Source organism: Dermochelys coriacea, chromosome 4 (assembly GCF_009764565.3).
Source record: "Dermochelys coriacea isolate rDerCor1 chromosome 4, rDerCor1.pri.v4, whole genome shotgun sequence".
Lineage (NCBI taxonomy): Eukaryota > Metazoa > Chordata > Testudines > Dermochelyidae > Dermochelys > Dermochelys coriacea.
In genome coordinates, this window is record NC_050071.1 from 92,616,390 (window position 1) to 92,642,088 (window position 25,699).

A 25,699-nucleotide genomic window follows, 5' to 3' on the forward strand; every position below is an offset into this window, starting at 1 on the left:
TGCTGGGATTTTGGAATTAGATAAATTCAAAATCTAAACTTTTATATTCCACATTACTTTTGCTGTTGAATTAGATCATATTGTGCTATGGAATATTGATATATATTATGCAAATCACTACCACAAAGTGCAATAACTCATGATTATTTTTGTTCGGACCAGATATAATTGAGCAGTTCCAGACCTGGACATCTTGTCTGCAGTTTGAGTAACGTTACTTTTTTTTTTCTTCTAGTTCTTCAAGAAGTGTTCAGGGTATGGGAGGGAATCCCTTCAAAGATTTTTGAATTCTAGTACACAGGATATAACCTATTCATTTCTACCAATATGTTGGTGGCCTAAAGGGAGTAGTCAAACACTGATTATAAGTATACCTCCACGTTTCTTGTACTAGGAAGGTACAAATTAACTATACTTAAGAATTCCACAAATGTGCTCAAAGTCTATTTTAAGTAGTTAGCACACTAATGATACATTTTTCATTAGGCAAAAGTAGTTCTGGAAAAAAAACACACACCAAACACAGAAGAAGTATTTTTCATTTACAGTGTGAGCCTCTCCCCTTCAAATCCTTCCCCTGTTTTCCTTTACTGTATCCTGTTGTAATATTCCCTTTGGAAGGTCTATTATAGAGTATTTTTATACAGATTCTGAAAACTTCCTTCCTGGTGTTTGCATCCTCTCTTCAGATGTCAAAATCAAAAATAATGGTCCATTGCTAAACTTTTTGGGAGGGGAGAGAGTTTGCAGTCTCCACACACTTGACAAGTCAACATATTTTGTGTGGTGTGAGGGACCTAGTGTATTCCAACAGTAGTTCACTGTTAGCTATTACAAGGAGGCGGCATTGAAATTCAAGGCAAGCATTGAAAATTGTCAGTATTTTCTGATCCATGTCCACAAATGAAAAGCAAACAGCTTCTGTATTATCAGGAGCATTGTGAATATGACACAATGTCTGAATGTAAATGGCAATTTCCCTTGTAATACATTAATGTAAAGTTTTTCTGTCAGCAGTAGGAACACATCTCTATAGTGAATTAAATGATTGCTGCTGCTGAAACCTTTGACAGTTAAAAATAGTCTGTTCTTTAAATACACAGTAAGAGTTGTGCTCTGATGACAAACGCATGAGTTAGTTAGCAGGGGAAGTGTAGGTGTAGGATTAATGCATCAGCCGTAAACTTCTGGAGACCTCAGTTCATCTCCTGTCTTGGGTTATGTACAAAAAATAGTTTGGGAGTCTTGGTCCTAGTTTCTCTAGTTTCTGTGTAAAGAAATTTACATGTCACATATGTGGCTTAAGCACCTGCCTTTTACCATTTATAATGTATTTATAAAATGCTCCTATCACATTCTTTAGGTGCACATATGTCACGGATATAAGCCCACACATTAAATTATCTCGGAATTAGCACAATGTTAACTGCAGAATTCATCAAACACAGAAGACCTCAAAGAAAGATCTGAATGTTTTTGAATTTTTTTAAATTGTCATGAAGTATAATTTACTTAAAGCCTTTTTGATGTGTTAGAGCATGTTCATGGTGAGATGAGTTCTAATGGGGATGGTGTCCCTAGTGTCCGTTTGCCAGAAGCTGGGAATGGGCAACAGGGGATGGATCACTTGATTACCGATTCTGTTCGTTCCCGGTGGGGCACCTGGCATTGGCCACTATTGGAAGACAGGATACTGGGTTAGATGGACCTTTGGTCTGTCCCAGTATGGCCGTTCTTATGTTCCCTGAAGGGAAGAGCACTGAAGGGGAAGAGCATTCATCTGTAAATGAATTAAGTTAAATACTGTGCACAGAGGACCATTGATGCCTGCAGACAAAGTGTTCACTCTTCTTTACAAACAACTCCTGCCTCAGACCTGACAAACTCACTGCACCTAATGCATCACTTCTGGTATTTATCCATGAAGGGTAGCATGTGAGGTCTCTACCGAAAGCTTGCAATTTACCAATGCTCACAATCATCAAGATCTATGTATGGGAAATATTTAAGGAATAATGTAACTGTCAAAAATTATGCCCTTATGGTCTTGGAGTAAAAGTGAGCCAGGCTCAGTGATGGTCCATTCAAGAAGTTGAGACTTGTCACCCCTTCCTGGATAGCCAATTACATGATGTATCGCTCAACTGTCCGCCATTGCAATAACCACAGAAAAGCCAATGGAAAACCTTTGAAGATAAACCGTAAGTATCAAGAACAGTTGGAGGTAAAAAGGAACATTGTAACAGACAGTGGATCACCCTGTCTGCCAATAAACACAAGACTGATTCAGTATATCACAGGGTGGAGAAAGATGCTCAGCATCCATTCGCTGAGGAGATATCTTGCTGAGCAGGGGTGTTTCCCTCTTTTAGGTTTTGTGTTTGGTTTCATTCAACTAGATTTCCACTCGTTAAGTTTTCTACAATAGACAAGGCCTGAATTTGTAAAGGAGAAGATTTAAACAAAAAAAAAAAATTAGGCCTTTGCTAGACAGCATAAAGAAACAAAGAGTCACAAGTCCTCAGGCAAAAAAAAGCATTACCAAACAGATAGGCCTTGTACTATGCAGTGTAGGTCAGCAAACCAAGGGCTTTTTCTTTTTACCTTTGGGTTTGCAAATAGATCTTTTAGAATAAAGCAGCACTTGTTCATCTGAGCTTTTGGGGTTTATCTGAACCAAACTGAGACGTATTTAAAGGTTCACCTAATACTGTTTTCTAACTTGCAATAGATATTGTTAAAATAAGAGCCTTTTTTGTGTATTTATATCTTCAGGCCCCTTTCTCCCCCTACCCCCTTATGCACTGTACTCCTTATGCATAAATGAATAGCCAGAGCAAACTTTTAATTTTCATAGAAATGGTGCTCTGCCTATGTGTTGTTTGAACTCACTTAGCAAAACAAAAATTAATTGAAAGATATGTACCCCCCTAGGTTTTCTAAGGTAGCTAGGCTAGCAACATTGACTGCTTCAGTGGCCAAGCATCTTGCTTGAAATGGACTTGACAACTGAACAAAATCTGTGTGTATTGGAAACATTCTATCTGTTTAGAAGAAAATGATGCTTTTAAGAGGATGGTGTTTAATGAAAGATCAATAGGTATCTCGGGTTATTGTTCCTCCTTCCTCCCTCTATCCATCTTGTAGGTAAGTATGTTTGTTTTTTTTTCCATGTTTAAACTACAACTGAAGTGGAGAAAGGGGAAGACACTTCTTCCTAGGAAAAGGACACCACAGTGTGTGTGGTCAGAAAGAGACCAGTTCAGCTGTTGCACGACGCACTGCTTTCAAGCACGGTTTGAAATAGGTAAGTGACATGCTGTAAATGAGCTTAGGTTGCAGAATCTTTCAGTGCACTCCCCCCCGCCTTACTACTTACTCAAGCCAAGTTCCCATTATTATTTATATCTTTGCTTAGAGCCTCAAATCAGCTAGTTGCTGTACAGAACACATACCAAAGACAGGTTTCAGAGTAGCAGCCATGTTAGTCTGTATTCGCAAAAAGAAAAGGAGTACTTCTGGCACCTTAGAGACTAACAAATTTATTTGAGCATAAGCTTTCATGATGAAGTGAGCTGTAGCTCACGAAAGCTTATGCTCAAATAAATGTTAGTCTCTAGGGTGCCACAAGTACTCCTTTTCTTTATACCAAAGACAGTCTCCCAAAGGGCTGACAATCTCAATTGAAATTGGTGGAAATGTTGCCTCAGTGAAAACTGTAGAATAAGCCACCGAGTGGGCACTTTTCCTTTGCGTTTCTACAAGCTGACTTTGTACAATATCCCTAGCCTGCTGCTAATAACTTTCCTACCCACACTCTCTGCTTGATCCTCACACCTGTCCACAGCCTTGATCCTGCAAACAAATGCATCAGTGCAGATCCTTGCACTTGCATGAAGCCCCATTGGCTTAACTGGGATGCTGTTAGGGTGTAACATTCTGCACTGACGCATCTCTTTGAAGTATTGAGGATGTTCTGGACCACAAAATCCTAACTTGAATTTGCACCTTTGAAAACTCCTAGTTTGTGTATGTGGGCTTCACACACTACAGACTTCAGCTGGGGTAAAAGCTGCCAGATGCTTTTATGTTTGAAATGGGAGTCGATCAAAGCACACTACAATAGTGTTGCTGTATCTAATATTGTGTACTGGGAGTAGTAGTGTTTGATTTATGAAAAACCAACAGGAAGCAGAAAATGTAAGTGGGTGCGTGTCACAGCTGGGTCAGGGGCTGCTGCTGCTGCAAGTGCTTCTGGAGCTACAAGATTGTTGTCTTAATAAGAAACCTTGTTGGATTTTGCTCTTTCGGTCTCTGTCTCACTACTACACCACAACTACGGAACTTTTAATGTGCACCAGCAGTCCACACAGCCAGGGAATAAGCGGCAGGCCAGTGCACTGTAGCTTTACACCACGGGTTGCTACGCACTAATTCTCCATATAGACAATTCCTAGAGAAAACTACCTGGTCATCTTACAGAGAGGTGGGTAGCACAGTGGTGTCAATAATACCCGTATAATAGTCATGGGCACTGAGATGGCTGCCATCTCTGCTCCAGGGAGGGGCTTCAGAAGACTTGCTGGTATTATATGTGGTATGTACAGAAGGGCTAAATTACCTATAGGTAACAGATACTGTCACAGATGAGTACAAGATGATGATGTCTCACATAGTAGCAATCCATTTCTTCTTGTGGTGTGAAATGTAATTGTGTCTCTTTAGAGATATTTCAGCAATATTTTTTGGCTAGGTGTGGAGCTGAATACTGTGGCTTTATATTAGAAGTCTGTAGACAGTGGTTCTTTGAAGCTGTGTCATTAAGCCTGACGGCATGATGTAAATAGAATTGTTACACTGACATTTTACAGTTTTACTTGTTGAATTAATGTACAAAGCCACCTGCAAAAACAGAATGTTCCTATGTAAAGAAGAACGCTGAATGCCATTATTTAAGCTGTAGTGCAAATAAAATATTCCATCCAGTTTGTGTCAGCATCCCACGTCAACAAAAATATCCTCAGTGTGTGTTGTTTGCGCCAAAAACAATATAGGGCTAAATTCTCTGTGGACTTGCAACACATGCAATACTACTGATGTTAATGGGATTGTATGGGTGTGGCAGAGGGCAGATATCTTCGTTTTGCATGACTGCGAGGTTGAAGAACAGCTTGAGCCTCTTGAAGAGCATTAAACTAAACACAGGGGGCTGTGCTAAGGAGGCATATGTGATACAAACTCAAGTGCACTAGGGCAGGAACAAATTGAATAGACATGGTAAAGAATGTGAGGAGAAGAATTTTTTCAGTTGCTTAAATACCACCGCTAGGAGCCAGAGTAAGAAGGAAGAGGAATTGGAAATTCTTATTTCTGAGAAGAAACTGGATATAATTGGCAATATGGAAACCTGGTGGGACTCTTCCCATGATTGGAATGTTAAAATAATTGATTACATTCATTGTGCCAAAGAGAGCGTGTGAGTTACTCTATAGCCCTGCAGTAAGAGCACTCACCTGGGAGACCCGGGTTCCTGCCCTTGATCCAATGAATATTTCAGTATTTCATACAAAGTTCAACAGCTTCAACAAGAGAGACTCACCCACCCCCAGAATGCCCCATAGCCCAGGGCACTCACCTGGGAGATGGGAGACTCAAGTTCAGGTCCCTCCTAATTCAGAGCGGGGGCCAGGGAACTGAACCTGGGTATTTCACATCCTGGGTGAGTTCTCTGACCACTGGGCTACACGGTAACAGCAGCAGTGTTTTGTGTGAGACCCAATCCGGTAGGTGTGCACTTAAGTGATCTCTGAGTGCCTATCAGATTGGGCACCACAGGCAAGAAAGGTAGAGGAACACCTAGTTTGTGAATCCCACCAGGGTTTACCCATGAGTTAGGTGCTGAGCTGCTCAGTGCTGTCAGGACTTAGGTGGCTTGCACATGCCTGCTGGCCAAATTTTAGACACCCAGGGAGTTAACCAGTAGGTGCCTAGGGAATTTAGGGAGCTTCTGAGGGGTAATTTTGTGAATGCCAGTGGCATCTAAATGTTGGATTTGGATACCTAAAGTGGCAGTTTGGTGCCCAGTCCCCCTTGTAAGTACCTAGGCCAAGGAATGCAGGCCATACCCATAGAATGGGGGACTGTATCCTGGAAAGCAATGATGCTGAAAGGGATTTAGGGGTCTTAATGATCAAGCAACTGAACATGAGTGGCAAAAAGGGCTAGCTCGTTCTGTAAATGTATAAACAGGGAATAGTAAGCAGGAGTAGGGAAGTGAGTATACCACTGTATATGGCATTGGTGAGCCCAGTGCAAGAAATACTGCATCTCATTCTGGTGTCCATGCTTTAAAAAGGGTGTTGAAAAATTGGAGAAGGTGCAGAAAAGAGCCACACAAATGATTTGAGTGGAGAAAATGCTTTACAGTGAGAGACTTAGTTCAGTCCATTTAGTTTAAAAGAAGATTGAGAGGTGATTCTATTAGAGTGTGTAAGTACCTTTACATGGAGAAAATACCGGGTACTATGGGGCTCTTTAGTCTAGCACAGTAAGGCATGACAAGAACCCATGGTTAGAAGCAGAAACCTGACACATTCAAATGAGGCACCATTTTTTAACCATGAGAGTGATTAACCATTGGAACAAACTACCCAGGGAAGTGGCAAATTCTCTATCTTTGGGTGCATTTTTGGAAGATATGTTTTAGTCAAACACCAGTTATTGGGTTCAGTAGAGGCATAACTGAGTAAAATTTAATGGCCTGTGATACATAGGTCAGACTAGATGATTGGATGTTTCTTTCTGGCCTTAAACTATGAATCTATGAAATTGGTTTTAAAAATAAAACTGAATATAAAAGTTAATCTGAGGATAACTTGTGTATCTGGTGCATGTCTGTATGTACTAATTTGAACAAATGGTTGTGATAGATCCTCTGTAGCATTCTTTACTGGCCTCCCACTAGGACTGCGGGAGGGGAATCCAAGCCCCTGTGCTCTAGATTCCCAGGGTGTTTCAAGTGCCTGGAGCCTGAGCCAAGTCCAGCCATTGCCCCAGTCTCAGGATTCCTAGGCATGTTGTCATGGTGCGGATCTTCTGTCTGGCCCACTCCCTCACCCTCAGATGGTGGGACCTGCTGTCCTAGTCCCTCTGGGCCCAATGCTGATTCTTCAGACTCCCCAATATTCAAACACACCTCTCCCCCAGATCTCCACCCCTAAGTAATGCAGTTAAACCAACCTAACTCCTAGTATAGCTGGCATTATGTTGACAGAGCTACCCCCTCTAGGGGAGGTGGAGTACCTAGGCCAATGGAAGAACTCCTCCCGTCAGCAGAGGTAGCGACTTCAATGAAGCACTACAGCAGCACAGCTGCAGCATTTTAAATGTAGACCGGCCCTAACTCTTTGTTGTGAAGCAGTCAGCACACTCACACATTGCCCAGTCTAACATCTTTATGCTCTTTTATCCTTAATCCTGTAAAGCACAGGAAAGTAATCAGTCATACAGAACAATACAACAGCATAAATGCAGTGTCCCTCAATAGCTCACCCTTCCATTGGGCATCTTTGGGGGATCATCTGTGTGCCATCAGGCAGGCAGACTGCCAGAGTCTTCTCCCTCCTTTCCTCTCTGTCCCTGCAACAGCTTCCCTCATCTTAATCGGGTGCAAAATGGGGATCACCTCCTTTTCTTCTCCTCCTGGTAATTTTCCATTACTTCCAGTCCACCCCCCTTCAGACAAGTGGAGGGAGTGTCTTCTCCCAGCTACAGCAAACCCATTGTCCCAAGCTATTTACTTTTGAATATGATCAGACAATGAGTGCTGATGACTCACCATTCTCTGGCCTGGCAAAAATACGACAGACACAGCCCTGCTAACTCAGACTGGATCCGCATTCATGTAGGCTTTCCATGACACAGTAACTTCATGATACAATTCATAAAATCATCTACAATTCAGAGGTGATACAGACAAGACCCCCAAATTGTCTCACTTTTGTAGTAGACAAGTGTTATTTATATTATAAAGACAGAAGGGACCACTGCGATCATCCAGTCTGACCTGTAAATGAAGCAAAGAGGCCTGCCAGTGCCTGGGACCCTTTAGATTTTCAGTCAAATGCTCTCCCAACTGAGCTACTGTGGCATCGGCTAAACTATGGGATCTTTACCCAGGTTAAATAATTCTGCCTTTTTACATATAATCAATAGGGAGAAGATGGCTTCTTGGTTAAAGCTTAGGAGTGACTGTCACAAGCTTAATCTAGATCTTACTTCTGCCACAGACTACCTATATAATTGTGAGCAAGTCATTTAACCTCTGTGCCTCAATTTCCCCATCTGTGAACAGTATTTGTTTCCTTACCTCGCTGGGAGACTGTAAAGCAAAATTTATTAATGTTGAAGTGCTTTGAGATCTTTGGAGGTGTTATGTAAGTGCAAAATATTATTGTGGGGGGAAATAGTTAATTTTGAAAATTGCTGCAGTGCATGGGAAATTTCTAGCACATCAAAGCACTTTCATCTCCATGGATGGATTCCCTTCATTTTGGTTAGAAATCCACTCTGAACTTTGAGGAGATAGATATAATTGTCGTAGGATTGGTTATGTAACGAGCTTGCTTTTCAATTTAACTAATGAATGTGCTGAAAGCCAAGATTAATCCTTTAACTTTTCTCCTGAGAGAGAATATATAGAACATGTTATTTGTAATATTATCATCTGATAGGAGACAAAGAAAATTTGTAGTTTTATTAGGTGCCCACTGAACATAGGGAGACCATATGTCCTGTTTTGGCTGCGACAGTCCCCTTTTTAAGCCCTGCCCCAGACATCCCAACTTTTTTGGCAAAACTGGGCATTTGTCCCGTTTGTTCCTGCTAACTGATTATCAGTTGGCAGAGCCGTCCCATCCATTGAGGGACCGGGGCAACTGCCCTGGGCCCTGTGCTTTGGGGTGTCCACACTTTCGGACACAGGGTCCAGGGCGGCCTGGGGGGTTAGCAGGGAGCCTGGAGCCAGCAGCAGTAAGCGACCTGGCCCCAGGCCACTCTGCCCCTCCCCACCAGCTCCCTATGTTTCTCGGGGGAGGGGGCAGAAGTTGGAAAGAGTTGGGGCTGTGGCTTGGGGGAAGGGGTGGAATGGGGGCGGATCAAGGTTGGGAAGGGGTGGGGTGGAGTGGGTCAGGGTGGGAAGAGGCGAGGTGGAAGCTGGGGCTTGAGGGAAGGGATGGTGTGGGGGCAGGGGAGGGGGGTTGTCCCGGGCCCTGCACCCCCTAGGGACAGCCTTGTCAGTTGGCAAAAGCAAACAGAACAAATGCACAGTTTTTGCCAAAAAAGTGGAGTGCACCCCCTTAGTGGGGTTCAGAGGAATTTGGGGGGGGCCTGGCAACATGAGGCACTGGGTGGCGGGGCTCGAGCTGTTAGCCCTGGTGGTGCGGGGCTCAGGCTAGTGGTGACACCAGGTGGCTCAGGCCAGCCCCACACATTGTCCCGTTAACTGTACATCTGGATAACCTGCATTACCAACAGACCCGGGTTTACAATGGCGCCAGTGGTGCCATGGAGTCAGGCCCATGCTCAGAAGGGGCCCCAGCCTGTTCCAGTTGCACTGCGTCCTGAGACCCCGCCAGCCTGCTGGCTCCCCCTCACCCATCACTTGCTCCTCTTGGCCTGCCCACCAGCTGGCCAAGGGCTCTTCTCCACCCCCGGCCTCACCTGTCAGCTCCTCTCTGCCCCTGGCCAGACCCCAGTGCACCTCCTACTCTGGGCAGTCTCTGCTTCCCACCACCTATGGGGCCCCGCCTGTCTCCCCAGAGCTGAGCCCCCTGGAACTGGTGCAGAAGCCTGGCAAGTCTTGGTCAGTTTGTGGGGGAGGAGGGACAGTGGGTGGGGGCTTTGCTGGGCCCCCCAAGCAAGTGGGTCCTGAGGGAGCCCGACCAGGCCAGGCCCTGGCCTGGCTGATTGCGCCACTCCTGAGAGTCCGGAGCAATTCTCTGCCCCGGGACCAGCCCTAGCTGCACTGCCGGCTCCCCCCGGCAGACACACTCCCTCCAAGCAGAGCTGGTGAGTGTGGCCGAGAGGTAGAGCGTGGGGGAGTGGGTCTCTTGGGTGGGGAGGTGTCTGGGGGTGGTGTGCTGGGCTGAGAGGGGGTGGGGAACATGTGTGTGTTGGGACACTAGGGAGTGGGGGTTCTATGGGGGGGTGCTGGGCACTTATGGTGGGGCTGTGGGTAAGGGAGGCACTGGGCAGGGGTGGTGTTGTGGGGGGTGCTGTGCATTTGCGAAGGAGGCCTGGGGGTCACTGGGCATAGTGGGTTCAGGGAGGCTCTTGCCATAGGGAGTTGGGGGGAGGGTGTTCTTGTTGGGCAGGGGGGCTGTGTGGCACAACATGGGCCTGCCCCCAAGGGGAAGGGGCATGCTGGCAGCACAGGGCTGGGTGGGCCAGGGTGCATCTGGCCACTGCCAGTTCGTAAATAGTGCCCTTGCACTGGGCTAGGCGGAGCAGGGCTGCCCCTGCCATGCCATGCCCCATTGGTTCTGGCAGGCCCCTTGCTCTGGGGACTGACCTCCCTGTGCCATGCTCCATTGCCTCCATGGGGGCCCACAAATATGTTTGGACTCAGGCAGTGATGAGCTGCCAAAATCTTAACAGGTTCCCTCCTCACCCCATGAGGGGATCGTGGCCCGCCCCCGCCCCCTGGGACTCCTGCCCCATCCAACCTCCTACATTTCTTGATTGCCCCCCCCCCCCTGGGACCCCTGCCCCATCGACCCCTGTCCCCTGACTTCCCCCAGAACTGGGCAGGAGGGTCTCATGGGCCACTGTAGTGGGTGCCCACCCTACCCCTAAGAGCCAGAGGGGGGCGAGCTGGGGAGTCCCGGCAGTGCTTACCTGGGGCAGCTCCCAGGAAGCATCTGGCAGGTCCCTCTGGCTCCTAGGTGCGGGGGAGCATAGCTGGGGGGGAGCAGCTGCTCCCCCCACTTATCACATCAAAAGTGGCGCCTTAGGCACCAACTCCGTGGGTGCTCCGGGGTTGGAGCACCCACAGGGAAAATTTGGTGGGTGCAGAGCCTCTACCGGCAGCTCCCCGCCCCGTGCCTGGCCCCAGCTTACCTCTGCTCCTCCCCTGAATGCACCACCCCACTCTGCTTCTCCACCCCCCACCCCCCGGCTTCCTGCAAATCAGCTGTTCGCGCGGGAAGCTGGGGAGGGCTGAGAAGCAGGCCGCGGCTTCGCGCTCAGGCCCAGGGAGGCGGAGGTGAGCTGGGGCGGGGAGCGATTCCCCTGCGCCGCCGCCCTCCCCTCCCCTCCCCCCAGTAACCTGCTGCAGTGAAGGCGGCCGTCCTTGCGCCCCCCTGCCCCAGCTCACCTCCGCTCCGCCTCCTCCTCCCTGGGCCTAAGTGCGAAGCCACCGCTTGCTTCTCAGCCCTCCCAGGCTTCCCGCGCAAACAGCTGATTTGCAGGAAGCCGGGGGGGGGGCAGAGAAGCAGAGCAGGGCGGTGGGTTCAGGGGAGGAGGCAGAGGCAGAGCGGAGGTGAGCTGGGGCTGGGGGCAGGGTGGGGAGCTGCCAGTGGGTGCTCTGCACCCACCAAATTTTCCCCATGGGTGCTCCAGGCCCGGAGCACCCGTGGAGTCAGCGCCTGAGGCACCGCTTTTGGCCGGTTGTTAAATTTAGAAGCCCTTTTAGAACCAGTTGTCCCATGAGGGTGTCTTTTAATTTCTCTTTTTTATTATGGCCAACCTTTATTTCTCACTTGATTAGATTTCAAATGGTAATTTAGAAAGTAGGACAAATTAAGAGTTTTTTTTACTGGGTTGGGCAGGAAGTGGGGTGCGGGAGAGAGTGAGGGTTCTTACTGGGGGTGCGGGTTCCAGGGTGGGCCCAGAAGTGAGATGTTCAGGGTACAGGAGGGGGGTCCAGGCTGGGGCAGGGAGTTGGAGTGCAGGATGGGGTGAGGACTCTGGAGTGGAGCTGGGGAATGAGGGGTTTGGGATGCATGAGCGGGCTCCAGGCTGGGGGTGGGGCCGAGGGATTTGGAGTGTGGGAGGGGGGGTGCAGCTTGAGGCAGGGAAGAGGGTAAGGTGTCTGGGCTGGGGGTGCTGGCTCTGGGGTGGGGCTAGGGATGAGGGATTTGGGGGGGGCTTGGGGCTGGGGCAGGGGCTTACCTCATAGGCAACTTCCAGTCAGCAGTGCAGCCCGGGTGCTAAGGCAGGCTGCCTGCCTGTCCTGGCACCCAGTGGTACTGGAACATTTTTAGTAGTGGGGGGGTGCTGAAAGCCAGCCCCCTTGCCCCGGTGTCCCCACCCCTTGAGGCTGGGAGCAGTGCTGTGTCTCTGGGAGTGGGGGACCTGGACGGGCTAAGGGAGCCGAGACCACAGCTGGGGCAGGGCATGGGGCCAGTAGCGGAGCCTGGGGGAGGGCATGGGGCCAGCAGCGGAGCCCTGGGCAGGGGCCAGCAGCTGGGAGTCCACATGCGGGGCCAAGATAAGAGCCCCGGCTATGGAGCTAGGTGTGGGTATGGGGCCAGCAGCTAGGGCCCCAGGAGAAGAGCCCCACATGTGGGGCCAGCAGGCCCCGGGAGCAGAGGCCTGGGAACAGGGGTGGAGATGGCATGGGGCCCTAGGGCCAGCAGCCAGGACCCGAGCCCGTCTCGGGTGATGTGAGGTGTTTGGGGGGGGGTGGAGGGCTGGGAGCAGGGCATAGGTGCAGGAAGCACCCCCTGCACCCCCACTTCCTGTACCTATGCTAGCATCACGGTGCACATGCCCTGGAAATAGTGAACAACCAGCAGGTCCGGCTCCTAGGCGGGGGGCCAGGAGCACCACGCACCACTCTCGCCCGAAGGCACTGCCCCCAGCTCCCATAGGCCAGGAACCAGCCCATGGGAGTGCGGAGCCGGTGCTTTGTGCGGGGGCAGCGCACAGAGCCTCGTGGCCCCCGCACCTAGGAGCTGGACATGCTGGCTGCTTCAGGGGAGCAGCGCGGTGTCAGCCAGTACAGGTAGGGACTAGCCTGCCCTAGCGCCGCAGCACCACTGACCAGACTTTTTAATGGTCCAGTCAGTGGTGCTGACCGGAGCCAGCAGGGTCCCTTTTCCACTGGGTGTTCTGATCAAAAACTAGACACCTGGTTACCCTGATAGTTACACATCTATTTTACAGCCACAGCCCCATGAACCTGAGTCAGCTGTCCCCGGCCAGCTCTGGGTGTTCAATTGCTGTGTAGATGTACCGTATGGTGCCAATTGTGAGGGCCCTTCATAGAACTTCACAGTATAAGATGTTTTCAGTCTGGCATCACTTGACTAGTGGTTAAAAGAGAGTCCATAGGCCTGTCTCCTAACAGACTGGTACTCAGTGCTCAGTGGTTATGAGAGAGTCCATAGTAAACTCCCTTTCCAATGTGGTACAATCAACCAGAAGACTATATTTCCAGGTTTTGTAATCTGATTTAAAATGTTCATTCCCCAAAAGGAGAACAGAAACAAAGACAATGGCCTTAAACCTAAAGCCATTACTAAATTGGATGGTTAGGGGCCATTTCCCCTAACTCTGTCCTTTCAAACTCAATGGGCCAAATTCAGACCTGGCATGAGTGGAAGCAACTCCATTGAAATCAAGGGATTTTTACTCACTTATGCCCAGATCTGAATCTGGCCCATTGGTTTCTTTAGGGCTGTATATGGGTAACCAGAGCCAGGCTCCTCTCTCAGCAGTGTTTCAGAGTAGCAGCCGTGTTAGTCTGTATTCGCAGATCTGTATTTGATCTCTCTGGTCACTTGATTACAGACCTAAGAGTGGCTATCCTTCAACAAAAAAGCTTCAAAAACAGACTCCAACGAGAGACTGCTGAATTGGAATTAATTTGCAAACTGGATACAATTAACTTAGGCTTGAATAGAGACTGGGAATGGATGAGTCATTACACAAAGTAAAACTATTTCCCCATGGTATTTCTCCCTCCCACCCCACCCCTCACTGTTCCTCTGATATTCTTGTTAACTGCTGGAATTAGCCTATCTTGCTTGTCACCATGAAAGGTTTTCCTCCTCCCCCCCCCCCCCCCCCGCTGCTGGTGATGGCTTATCTTAAGTGATCGTGAGCTGTAGCTCACGAAAGCTTATGCTCTAATAAATTTGTTAGTCTCTAAGGTGCCACAAGTACTCCTTTTCTCTCAGCAGTGTGTTAACCTATTGAGAGGAATGGGGAGGTTCACCCCCTCTGAGTTATTGTTCCAGCCTGTCTTCAGACCTAGACAGATGTCTCTGCCTGAGTTACACTTAGGTCACATTTTCAATGCTTTTTTGTTTTTAATGAACATTTAGATTCTGATGTAATCACATGATTACAGGAACTGGGGCCCTAACTGCAGGCCTTTAGTATCCCTGCTCTGATGCAGCCTTGAGAGTGTAAATGAAGGCAAATTTTGGCACTCAGAAAAATTCATCCTGAGGGTTGGACTTGCAGATGGCATCCAACATTGCAGAAGAGCAGAGAAGGGGACTGCAGAAGTGATTATTCAAGGGACTCTGCATCTTCTGCATATTGCACAGCTTGGCTCCAGGCCATTTCCATGTAGCCCAGCATGCAGGGTATTATTGGGATTGGTGTAGCTGCTGACTCCAAAGTTACAGATATCTGCTGGCCACAAATCCTCCGTTGGAAGGACTAAATCGAGCTGTAATAGTGACCATCAGCAAGCTGCACAGATGACCACAGACTAATCTCACTTCTGACCATAGCCACAATAGAGTTCCCTGCAGAAAGTTCTGGTATGTGTGAGGAAGGGCAACTTTACCCTTTGAGAGAAACTTCAGTTAAGGCTGCATGGACAGTATATTTATAAAAAAGGACTAATGCTCTTATCAGAGCTCCACACAGATGGCACCTATAATAATATTATCTAACATTTTGATTATTACAATTTTCAGTAATTTGACTCTTCTAATCTACTCATTTGTATTATACTGAGCCCACACCATGTGCCAGTGAATACACTAGAAGCTGAAGTAACTTAACTAAAGAAAATGAATAACTGAATAAGTCCAGTATGACAGAATGTACACTATGCCATCCTGATGTAAATATTTTCAGCAGTTTGGAAGGATAAAATGCCTTCAGTTAGAAAGGCCTCTCATTAAAATCAGATGGGATATACCAGCATTTGTTGTGGTCAGTCAATTGAGGCAAACTGTACAACGTGTTAAACTTAAAGATAGCAAAACTGTAATGAACCATTTTTTTGGGTTTTGCGCACCACAAGTAAACTTCTAAATCATGAGGTAAAATTTCATTAACTGGTGCATCTCCAGCTTTAGACCTTCCAGTCTTTGTTCTCATTCCAATGGGGTAGAATGAATCCCAACTGGAAAATATTCCCCCTTTTTATTTTACGGTTTTGCTGAAGAAAATCTAAAACCGCCTTGAACCATTTAAAAGAACCAGTTGAATGGGTCTGTTAATTGTGCAGCACCAGGCATTAGTTCAGAGAAGCGTCTAGTCTACTCAACCTGGGTATATAAGAGGCAGATTTAACATAGGACCTCACATAAAAAGACACTTCACCAGCCCCATAGCCCTGATTCTACAAAGTGCTCAAGCATATGCTTAATCCTTGTGGAAATCAAAGCATGTGTTTACGTCCCATTGCTGAATAGGGAAGGGCTTAAGCGCTTGCTCACAGTTAAGCATGTGTAGCTTAAATATTATTTTAAAACTTCATTGTATATAATGATGACATTTCATTAGTAAATATTTAGCTTAGGTTTTATATTGATTCACTGCAATTCAGTTTTTAGTATATTTTGAAGGATAAACAAAACAACTTATAGGATGAATCAAAGGATAAAAGCAAAGATCCATTAGCCACATACATCTGCATTAGTGACTGCTGAATTTTTTCTTTTGTTTTTAACATGAAATAGGATTGCTGCAGGATCGGCGTTTTCTATTGAGTACATCTTTAGAACTGGCCTTTTTTCCTTTTAAAACAATTTTGAACTGAATAACGCTTCCTTTCTTAGTGGAAAAATGATCATTATGGTAATTGAAGGCACTGTATTTTTAGTGATTCATGTAATCACTAGACTAGTTTTCCTCCAGTGAAAAGAAAAGGAGTACTGGTGGCACCTTAGAGACTAACAAATTTATTAGAGCATAAGCTTTCGTGAGCTACAGCTCACTTCATCGGATGCATTTGGGTTTTTTTTCCACCAAATGCATCCGATGAATCATAGAATCATAGAATCATAGAATATCAGGGTTGGAAGGGACCCCAGAAGGTCATCTAGTCCAACCCCCTGCTCAAAGCAGGACCAAGTCCCAGTTAAATCATCCCAGCTAGGGCTTTGTCAAGCCTGACCTTAAAAACCTCTAAGGAAGGAGATTCTACCACCTCCCTAGGTAACGCATTCCAGTGTTTCACCACCCTCTTAGTGAAAAAGTTTTTCCTAATATCCAATCTAAACCTCCCCCATTGCAACTTGAGACCATTACTCCTCGTTCTGTCATCTGCTACCATTGAGAACAGTCTAGAGCCATCCTCTTTGAAACCCCCTTTCAGGTAGTTGAAAGCAGCTATCAAATCCCCCCTCATTCTTCTCTTCTGCAGACTAAACAATCCCAGCTCCCTCAGCCTCTCCTCATAAGTCATGTGCTCTAGACCCCTAATCATTTTCGTTGCCCTTCGTTGTACTCTTTCCAATTTATCCACATCCTTCCTGTAGTGTGGGGCCCAAAACTGGACACAGTACTCCAGATGAGGCCTCACCAGTGTCGAATAGAGGGGAACGATCACGTCCCTCGATCTGCTCGCTATGCCCCTACTTATACAACCCAAAATGCCATTGGCCTTCTTGGCAACAAGGGCACACTGCTGACTCATATCCAGCTTCTCGTCCACTGTCACCCCTAGGTCCTTTTCCGCAGAACTGCTGCCGAGCCATTCGGTCCCTAGTCTGTAGCGGTGCATTGGATTCTTCCATCCTAAGTGCAGGACCCTGCATTTATCCTTATTGAACCTCATTAGATTTCTTTTGGCCCAATCCTCCAATTTGTCTAGGTCCTTCTGTATCCTATCCCTCCCCTCCAGCGTATCTACCACTCCTCCCAGTTTAGTATCATCCGCAAATTTGCTGAGAGTGCAATCCACACCATCCTCCAGATCATTTATGAAGATATTGAACAAAACGGGCCCCAGGACCGACCCCTGGGGCACTCCACTTGACACCGGCTGCCAACTAGACATGGAGCCATTGATCACTACCCGTTGAGCCCGACAATCTAGCCAGCTTTCTACCCACCTTATAGTGCATTCATCCAGCCCATACTTCCTTAACTTGCTGACAAGAATGCTGTGGGAGACCGTGTCAAAAGCTTTGCTAAAGTCAAGAAACAATACATCCACTGCTTTCCCTTCATCCACAGAACCAGTAATCTCATCATAAAAGGCGATTAGATTAGTCAGGCATGACCTTCCCTTGGTGAATCCATGCTGACTGTTCCTGATCACTTTCCTCTCCTCTAAGTGCTTCAGGATTGATTCTTTGAGGACCTGCTCCATGATTTTTCCAGGGACTGAGGTGAGGCTGACCGGCCTGTAGTTCCCAGGATCCTCCTTCTTCCCTTTTTTAAAGATGGGCACTACATTAGCCTTTTTCCAGTCATCCGGGACTTCCCCCGTTCGCCACGAGTTTTCAAAGATAATGGCCAAGGGCTCTGCAATCACAGCCGCCAATTCCTTCAGCACTCTCGGATGCAATTCGTCCGGCCCCATGGACTTGTGCACGTCCAGCTTTTCTAAATAGTCCCTAACCACCTCTATCTCTACAGAGGGCTGGCCATCTCTTCCCCATTTTGTGTTGCCCAGCACAGCAGTCTGGGAGCTGACCTTGTTAGTGAAAACAGAGGCAAAAAAAGCATTGAGTACATTAGCTTTTTCCACATCCTCTGTCACTAGCTTGCCTCCCTCATTCAGTAAGGGGCCCACACTTTCCTTGGCTTTCTTCTTGTTGCCAACATACCTGAAGAAACCCTTCTTGTTACTCTTGACATCTCTTGCTAGCTGCAGCTCCAGGTGCGATTTGGCCCTCCTGATATCTTTCCTACATGCCCGAGCAATATTTTTATACTCTTCCCTGGTCATATGTCCAAGCTTCCACTTCTTGTAAGCTTCTTTTTTGTGTTTAAGATCCGCTAGGATTTCACCATTAAGCCAAGCTGGTCGCCTGCCATATTTACTATTCTTTCGACTCATCGGGATGGTTTGTCCCTGTAACCTCAACAGGGATTCCTTGAAATACAGCCAGCTCTCCTGGACTCCCTTCCCTTTCATGTTAGTCCCCCAGGGGATCCTGGCCATCTGTTCCCTGAGGGAGTCAAAGTCTGCTTTCCTGAAGTCCAGGGTCCGTATCCTGCTGCTTACCTTTCTTCCCTGCGTCAGGATCCTGAACTCAACCAACTCATGGTCACTGCCTCCCAGATTCCCATCCACTTTTGCTTCCCCCACTAATTCTACCCGGTTTGTGAGCAGCAGGTCAAGACAAGCGCTCCCCCTAGTTGGCTCCCGTAGCACTTGCACCAGGAAATTGTCCCCTACGCTTTCCAAAAACTTCCTGGATTGTCTATGCACCAATGATGAAGTGAGCTGTAGCTCACGAAAGCTTATGCTCTAATAAATTTGTTAGTCTCTAAGGTGCCACCAGTACTTCTTTTCTTTTTGCGAATACAGACTAACACGGCTGCTACTCTGAAACCTCCAGTGAAAATATTCTTTCAGACAAAAAAGAGATGCTCAGTCACTTTATTGCAATACTGTATACCTGTGTGGCTTTTTATTTCTTAGATGTTTATGGCCTGGTACTTTCTTTTTTTATTCTTATCTATAAAAGGTAAGATTTTTGTAAAGTTTAACTTGCTTGTTCTAAAATAGTCAAACTTGAAATCAAGATTATGGAGTATGCCCTTAATTTTTAAAAGACTAGTCATTCTAATACTGATTCTTCAGCAGCTGACTCCTAAGAAATTGACTTTTTTAAAAAAAAATAAATGTGGGTTTTGGATTATTTTCTTTTTGCATCGTTCTAAACTAAGCTATTTAAACCACTCTCCTTGCAGCCTATAATTGGTCAGTAGCATCTGACCGAATATGCTATGTTCTGAGTAGATACATTTTTTTTAATTTGAAGAATGAATTCAAAAGTAAAGAGAGGGTTTTTTTAAACTTTAATATACAAAAATAACTTACAACTATCATATTTTAGGTAAGGTGCTGTGATGGACCTACAGAAAGGAATATATAAATTTTAATTGTGTTTTTGCTTTACAAAACAGTGTTCTAAATAATATTTAGCACTTCCATAGTACTTTACATCTGTAGCTACTGAAAAAACACTAGAAGGATTAAAGAACAGTGAAACAGGTAAATATACCCGTTTTATAGATAGATAAATGGAGACAGTTAGGATAAAGGACACCTGCAAGACGGAGGGAGGGGGCAGAGGAGGGAGTGGAATAAGCTATGGTCTTTTTTGCTGCTGTATGTTATATAAAAAAGGCTTGAAAGGTCTCTCTGTTTTTAAAAAGACTTCTTTTTCCCTGCTTCTTTTTCATATTAAAAATATTCTAGGCCTGAAACTCTGTGATGATTGGAAAATTAGTGAAATGGTAACGTCTCAAAAGCCAAGAAAGTGAAAGTTGAACAACTGAGGGGGAAAGTGATTTCTAGTTAAACTGTTTTTAAAAGTCTGGTTTTAGTTGTTTTTGCTAACATCTATATAATTCCAATGACTAACATTATGGATAAAGGAATCTTTTGTTTAAATTCAGCACCTTTGTCTTTTCAATGAAGCTGTTAGATCTTACAATAAACATTCTCTGATTCCTCCCAGAGGTCCTTTAGCAAAAGCAAGGAAAACCAAACCTGATATTTTGACTGCTAAAAATAAAGTCAATCAAAAAATTGTTCAGGCCTCATTTATGCACCATAAAGAACCAAAAAAAGGGATAAGTGATTTGCCTGGGGTCCCAGCGAGTGAATGGCAGAACCAGGAATAGAACCTAGGATCCTTAAAGCCAGAGTCTGTGATTAGAGACGTAGGTCTGTGTTCAAAGTCCATCTTAAGAAACAAATGAAGCTCAGATTTCAAAAGTTCTAAAGCAGATTAGGGTTATTCAATCTTTTCTGACTGCCTCTTCCTCCTTCAGGGGAAAACAAACACAAATCTTTGTCTTGAAACAGTCCTTAGGCTTTCATTCAGCTCTTTAAACCTGTACTAAATGTTGATAAGCTGCAAGAGAAAAGACATATTACGGAAAAGCATAAAAGCAAATGGAATTTGTGTATATTAAAAAGAAAACTAAAAACTACAAATGATTTTTGTTACCTGAGAAGTCTGAACATGCAGGTGTGTGCACCTACCTTCTCTGTGGTAAGTAACCAGTAGGGTGTGGTTTGTTGAAGCTTAAATCATTTAGGAGTATGCAGTGAAGCTTGTCTTTTCTACCTTTTGTGATGTCATGCATTTCCTTGTGTGGTACAACCAATAAGAGTTTTCTTCCTACTGAGATCAGACTGGAAGGTCAAACACTGTTCGGCAGATATCTGCCAAAGTTCATTAATTTACACCTGCAGGAATCTAGCAGCAGCATACAACCCTGTATATGAATCAAAGACAAAGTAAGACAGAAAGGTGAGTTTAAACCATTTTGTTCTGACTTTTTTTTATTCTTCAGTTGGCCACACATTTGTCTAAAAAACAAATGTGAAAGGAACTGATCATGTGAACAAAACACTACTTTTTTAGAGGAAAAGACCATTTAAGAGTTGATTAGTATCTCAGCTTTTATGATTCTGAAGTGACACTCTGATATGGCCACAGCAGTGAATTTTTACTACTTCATACATGTAGGGTTCAGTCTCTCCATAACCTATACGCTGATCATTTTCATACTCTAAAAGAGAAGGCTTGCAACTTTATTGCAGTGTAACAGTTTTTCTTCCTAACTGCTTTTAAAATACTAGTTTAGCTGATAAGGATAATGGCAACTTTCATCCACCAAATCTCTGTCTGCTAGTTTTGTTTTATTTTATATTTGTATTTTGCCAAGTAAACTTTCATCTGTGGTAAAGTATGTTAAAATCAAAATGATACCCCTTCAGATCAGAATGTTGAACTACATTTGAAAAGAGAAACTATTTAATTCAATTTGTGTTAATTTGCTTTTGGCACATATTGTCTTTCACTAGCTTAATCTTGCAGTCAAATTTTAATTTAAAGCAACTAAAGTTTTTAATAATATACTGCAGACTATGACCTTGATCCTTTAGACAGTTAAACTTATGAATAATTTATGCATATGTTAATAGTCCTATTAACTTCTGTGGGTTGTCTGACCTATGTAAAATTAAGCTTGTGCAAAAGTTCACAGGACTGGACCTGCATTGGCACATAGATGCTAAAGCCCCAATTTCAGCAAAGTGTTTAAGCATGTACTTAAGTCCATCCCATCCCTGCAAAGCGCTTACGCACATGTAGTCAAAGGGACTTTATCAGGTGTCTGAAGTTAAGCAGGTACTTAAGTGTTTTGCTGGGCTGGGAGGATGGACTGCTGAACTGAGGTCTTGTAGGTTTCAGAGTAGCAGCCGTGTTAGTCTGTATTCGCAAAAAGAAAAGGAGTACTTGTGGCACCTTAGAGACTAACAAATTTATTAGAGCATAAGCTTTCGTGAGCTACAGCTCACTTCATCGGAATGCATCCGATGAAGTGAGCTGTAGCTCACGAAAGCTTATGCTCTAATAAATTTGTTAGTCTCTAAGGTGCCACAAGTACTCCTTTTCTTTTTGAGGTCTTGTAGACATAGATAGCTCAGAAATATCATAAATAGAATATACAGAACACAGCTGCGGTAATTCATGCTTTCCTTTTATTGGCAAACAAATTAGTAACAAATTGTTCAGCCAGCAATAAAAAGAGCAAGACTGGCCTTAAAAGTTCTCACTGGGGAGCTACATCAGGTGCTTGATTTTTATTTAATTTATTTATTTATTTACACGGAACTGTGCTGTGGAATCCTATGTAAAAATTGAGGGCCTGGTTTTTCCCTAGGATGTATTTGTATTTACACAGATTCCTGCAATATAATACCAATAGCAAGGCAGTTGTTCCAATGAAATAAAAACAGTACTTTATATTATCTGCTATTGTTAGAACAACAAAAGCACTAATCTATAAATGGAATGCTAGGATTCACCATTGGGTTATATAAGGCATTTGAAAAGATGCTTTCTTTGAGGAGTTCTACACTAAATACTCTAATCCACTTCTTTCCTGAAATAAAATTAGAAAATTCTTCTTAAGGAAGTAATCTGTTAGCAATTTACTATCCTATACTCTTCCACCCAAAAACTGAGTGTATATTTTCCAAAAATATAAATTGAAACAAGCTGTCTGTTAGCCTTCTCTTGCCACCTGAAAATATTTCTGCCGCTGCTGTCAATTCCTTTTATTTGCTTGGGACCCATCTTGTTCTCAGTTCTACTAATATTAGTGCTATTTAGAGGATTGTTCTTTGCTTGTAAAAAGAAAAGAAGGACTTGTGGCACCTTAGAGACTAACAAATTTATTTGAGCATAAGCTTTCGTGAGCTACAGCTCACTTCATCAGATGCATTCAGTGGAAAAAAACAGTGGTTTTGTGTGTTTGGGCGTTAACTGCTGCAGTGCTTTATTGTAGCACTGAGTTGGAAAAAGGAAGGGTCCCTGACTCAGTATCATGCTTGTTTATCAGAGGAGAAAATTAAGTTATCCTGTCTGAGAATTCTGAAGAGTGTCAAGTACCTTCCTCAGGATAACATTTTTGTGCAAAATGCCAATAAAGTATGCACACAGGATGAGATGATAGATAAGCTTCATTTCATTGTAGAACATTCAATTACTGTGTTGCATGTAAAAATATCCAATAAATCAAGCAACGCTTTTTCAAGCAGGAAAGCGAACAATCAGAGGATTCTCAAAGTGAGAGAGCTATCCAAATGGTCTGTTAAAGGGATACAGACAGCTCCAAAATGTGACCTATTTTAATATGGCCCCAGTCCTGTAGACTGATCTGCCTGGGCAGACACCTGTGCCCATGCAGATGTGCCCATTGACTTCAGTAGAACGGACTTTTTTTTATAGTGTAAATAAGTCAGTTTTTTATAGTGAAAATGGCTAGATACTAAGACATGCAGAAATTCAATATTTTCCCATGATTGAAATGCAGAAATAATTGCTTCACTGAAATTTCACCCAAAGAAATCAAGGCATGTGAAGCTGTACATCTTTTTCTATTAAACTTCCGAAAACACACATTTTGATTTTTTTTCACTTGTTTGGCTTAAAAAAATCACCTGAAATCAGAATAAAATATGTGACTTGAGGATATTGAATGTGCAAATGAAAACTTCCACATTAAATAAATCTCAGAGCAGCAGCTGCACTTCATGGCTATGATGTAGCCATGGTGGCACATAGAATGGACTTTAATCCTGCACGCTTCCTTCAGCAAGAATCACTATGGGAGGACTTAGGTTTCTTAAATCCTTTAAAATTGCATCTACTTCCTTCGACCTTGGCTAAATAGCCCTTCTGTAAAAGCATACCTTCTTTTTCGTGTTGGACATGACCTTACCGTTGCCGGTGTTCTGTTCTCAACCTGATGCAAGACTGCAACTTGCCAGGAGAATACTGCCAACAACAAATGGTTGTGCCCGGGGTTTGTCTGAACCAGACTCTGCATTGCCTAAACCCGTATGTCTGAATACACACTGGATGCTGCTTAGCAGGAAATTTCATGAAACGAACCCACTGCAGCTTTCCGATACCTATGGCTGCCTCCTACAGATTTGTCTCTGGCAGGGAATGGTTTGGCCCAAAACACAGTGAAAAGTGGGATCTCATCCCTTCCCTAACCCTTTTGCCTCAGTGACATGAACATCAAAGCCTACAAGTACCTTTTAAATACTACTATTATAAAATAGAGGTAATTGTTGCTTTTTCTTTGGAGTTTTTTTAAGGCTGATTTTTGAGTGCAGACATTCATAACACCAAAAATGCACTACACAGCTTCAGGACTACAGCAGTATTTTGCAAATAGAATTTAATGCTACGAAACTTGTACCACATCCCTGTTTCTTGTAGTTCCATTGCAATGAGGTCATCTAATTGCTCTACAGCTACTTAGGAGGATATCAAGATATAGACTCTGAGAGGCCTTATTGGCAGGATGAGTCTGAGGTTACTGCAAATGGCTAAGCTTCATAGGAGGAAAAATAAATATAAAAAATCCAAATAAAAAACTTTGATCCATGCAGCCACTTTCACCTGATCTTGTGGCATGTTCCCATAGAGTTATGAATTCACACTAATTGGTCTTCTCCCGCCAGATTAAATTGCACCAAATTGGTCTCCACACCCACAAATCCAGTTCTCAGAAGAAGACATTAATTTAGCCACAGTATTCACCATCTTCTTTAGCCATAAGTTACTAGCATGTCCTGGCTGACAAAACAGAACTCTAGTAAGCCTCTTCATTTTGAGAAGAATGTTCCGAATGCATTAATACTGGACTAACAAAGCATGAATGTGAATTCATACTGTACTTTAAAGGGTGATTTAATGGAGTTACACTTGCTTGAAACAGGTGTAAAGCAGTGGTGAATCAAGGCCAGTGAGTGGTATCTGACTCAGTGGCACTATTCACAGAATAAAGTGTTCCTTAATATGAGTAAATGTGGCAGAATCTGTCCTTGAGCAAAGTTTTATGTGCATAAGTATTTTCAGGACAGAGCCTTTAGTCAGTAGCCTGCTGAATATAGGGGTTTAGAATGGAAACACTTATGCAAAACTTAACCATAGCAATTGCTTCTACTTCCACTATGATGCTTAGTGCTCTTACAGGCAAAATAGGCAATGTGCACTGTTACTGTGTTTTACAGATGAGATAAACTGAACAAGAAAGGGTAGGTTGTATGTCCAAGGCCCTGTAGGGATTAGAGGCAGTATTAGAACTCAAACCATGTTATTTGGGCCATTTGGCCACACTTTTTTGTCTCACCATTTATTCCCTTATTTTAAATGACATCTTACTTTTGACATAGTAATTAACATTCAGCCTAGCAGTAAGGTTCAGTTTTTAGAAAAATATCCAAAGGTTCAGATGCTCATTCAAACTTTTTAAGCCATGGCTCCACAAACCATCCAAAATCCTACTCCCACCCTTGTATTTTCTTTTTTTTGGAGGGCCTGATCCCACAGCATATTCAGGAGGCTGCCCACTGGCCTACTTCACTCTCCTGTTTCTCCCCATTCTTCCTCCTGAACAACTTAGGATTTGACCCAGTGCTCCCTGGGGTATCTGTCCCAGAGTGCTAATGGACTGCCAGGAGCAGCAGCCACATCAGGACTCAAGGGAATGTTCCTGAGTCTCATTGCATTAAAGCAGAGTTGAGGACAGGCTGTTGCTTCTGTACAGTTCCTCCTTGGCAATTATTTGCTGGTGGGAAGTGAGCCTCCTCTGAAAATCCAGGTGTGGGGTTGGGAAATAGACAGGCCAGTTCCTCCTTGAAGTAACAAGAGGTTTAAGCAGAAAACCACCTGGCCTTTCTCTGCCACACTCACAGGAAATGGTTAATGTAGAGAGGAGAACTCTATCAAGG

At 44.6% G+C, this 25,699-nt stretch overlaps 1 protein-coding gene across 4 annotated transcripts in view; it reads left to right on the top strand.

Annotated features, from left to right (window-relative positions):
- The first annotated feature begins 1,249 nt into the window (after positions 1-1,249).
- LNX1 (ligand of numb-protein X 1) overlaps positions 1,250-25,699 on the top strand; it is a 126,054-nt gene continuing 101,604 nt past the window's right edge. Inside the window, exon 1 of one of the 4 annotated variants that reach the window (XM_038398605.2) lies at positions 1,250-3,307. The gene's annotated coding sequence lies outside the window, so the exon portion shown is untranslated. Of the gene's footprint in view, positions 3,308-20,531; positions 20,694-25,699 lie in introns of those variants that run through there. The other 3 variants (XM_043513809.1, XM_038398604.2, XM_043513810.1) reach the window with 3 other exon arrangements.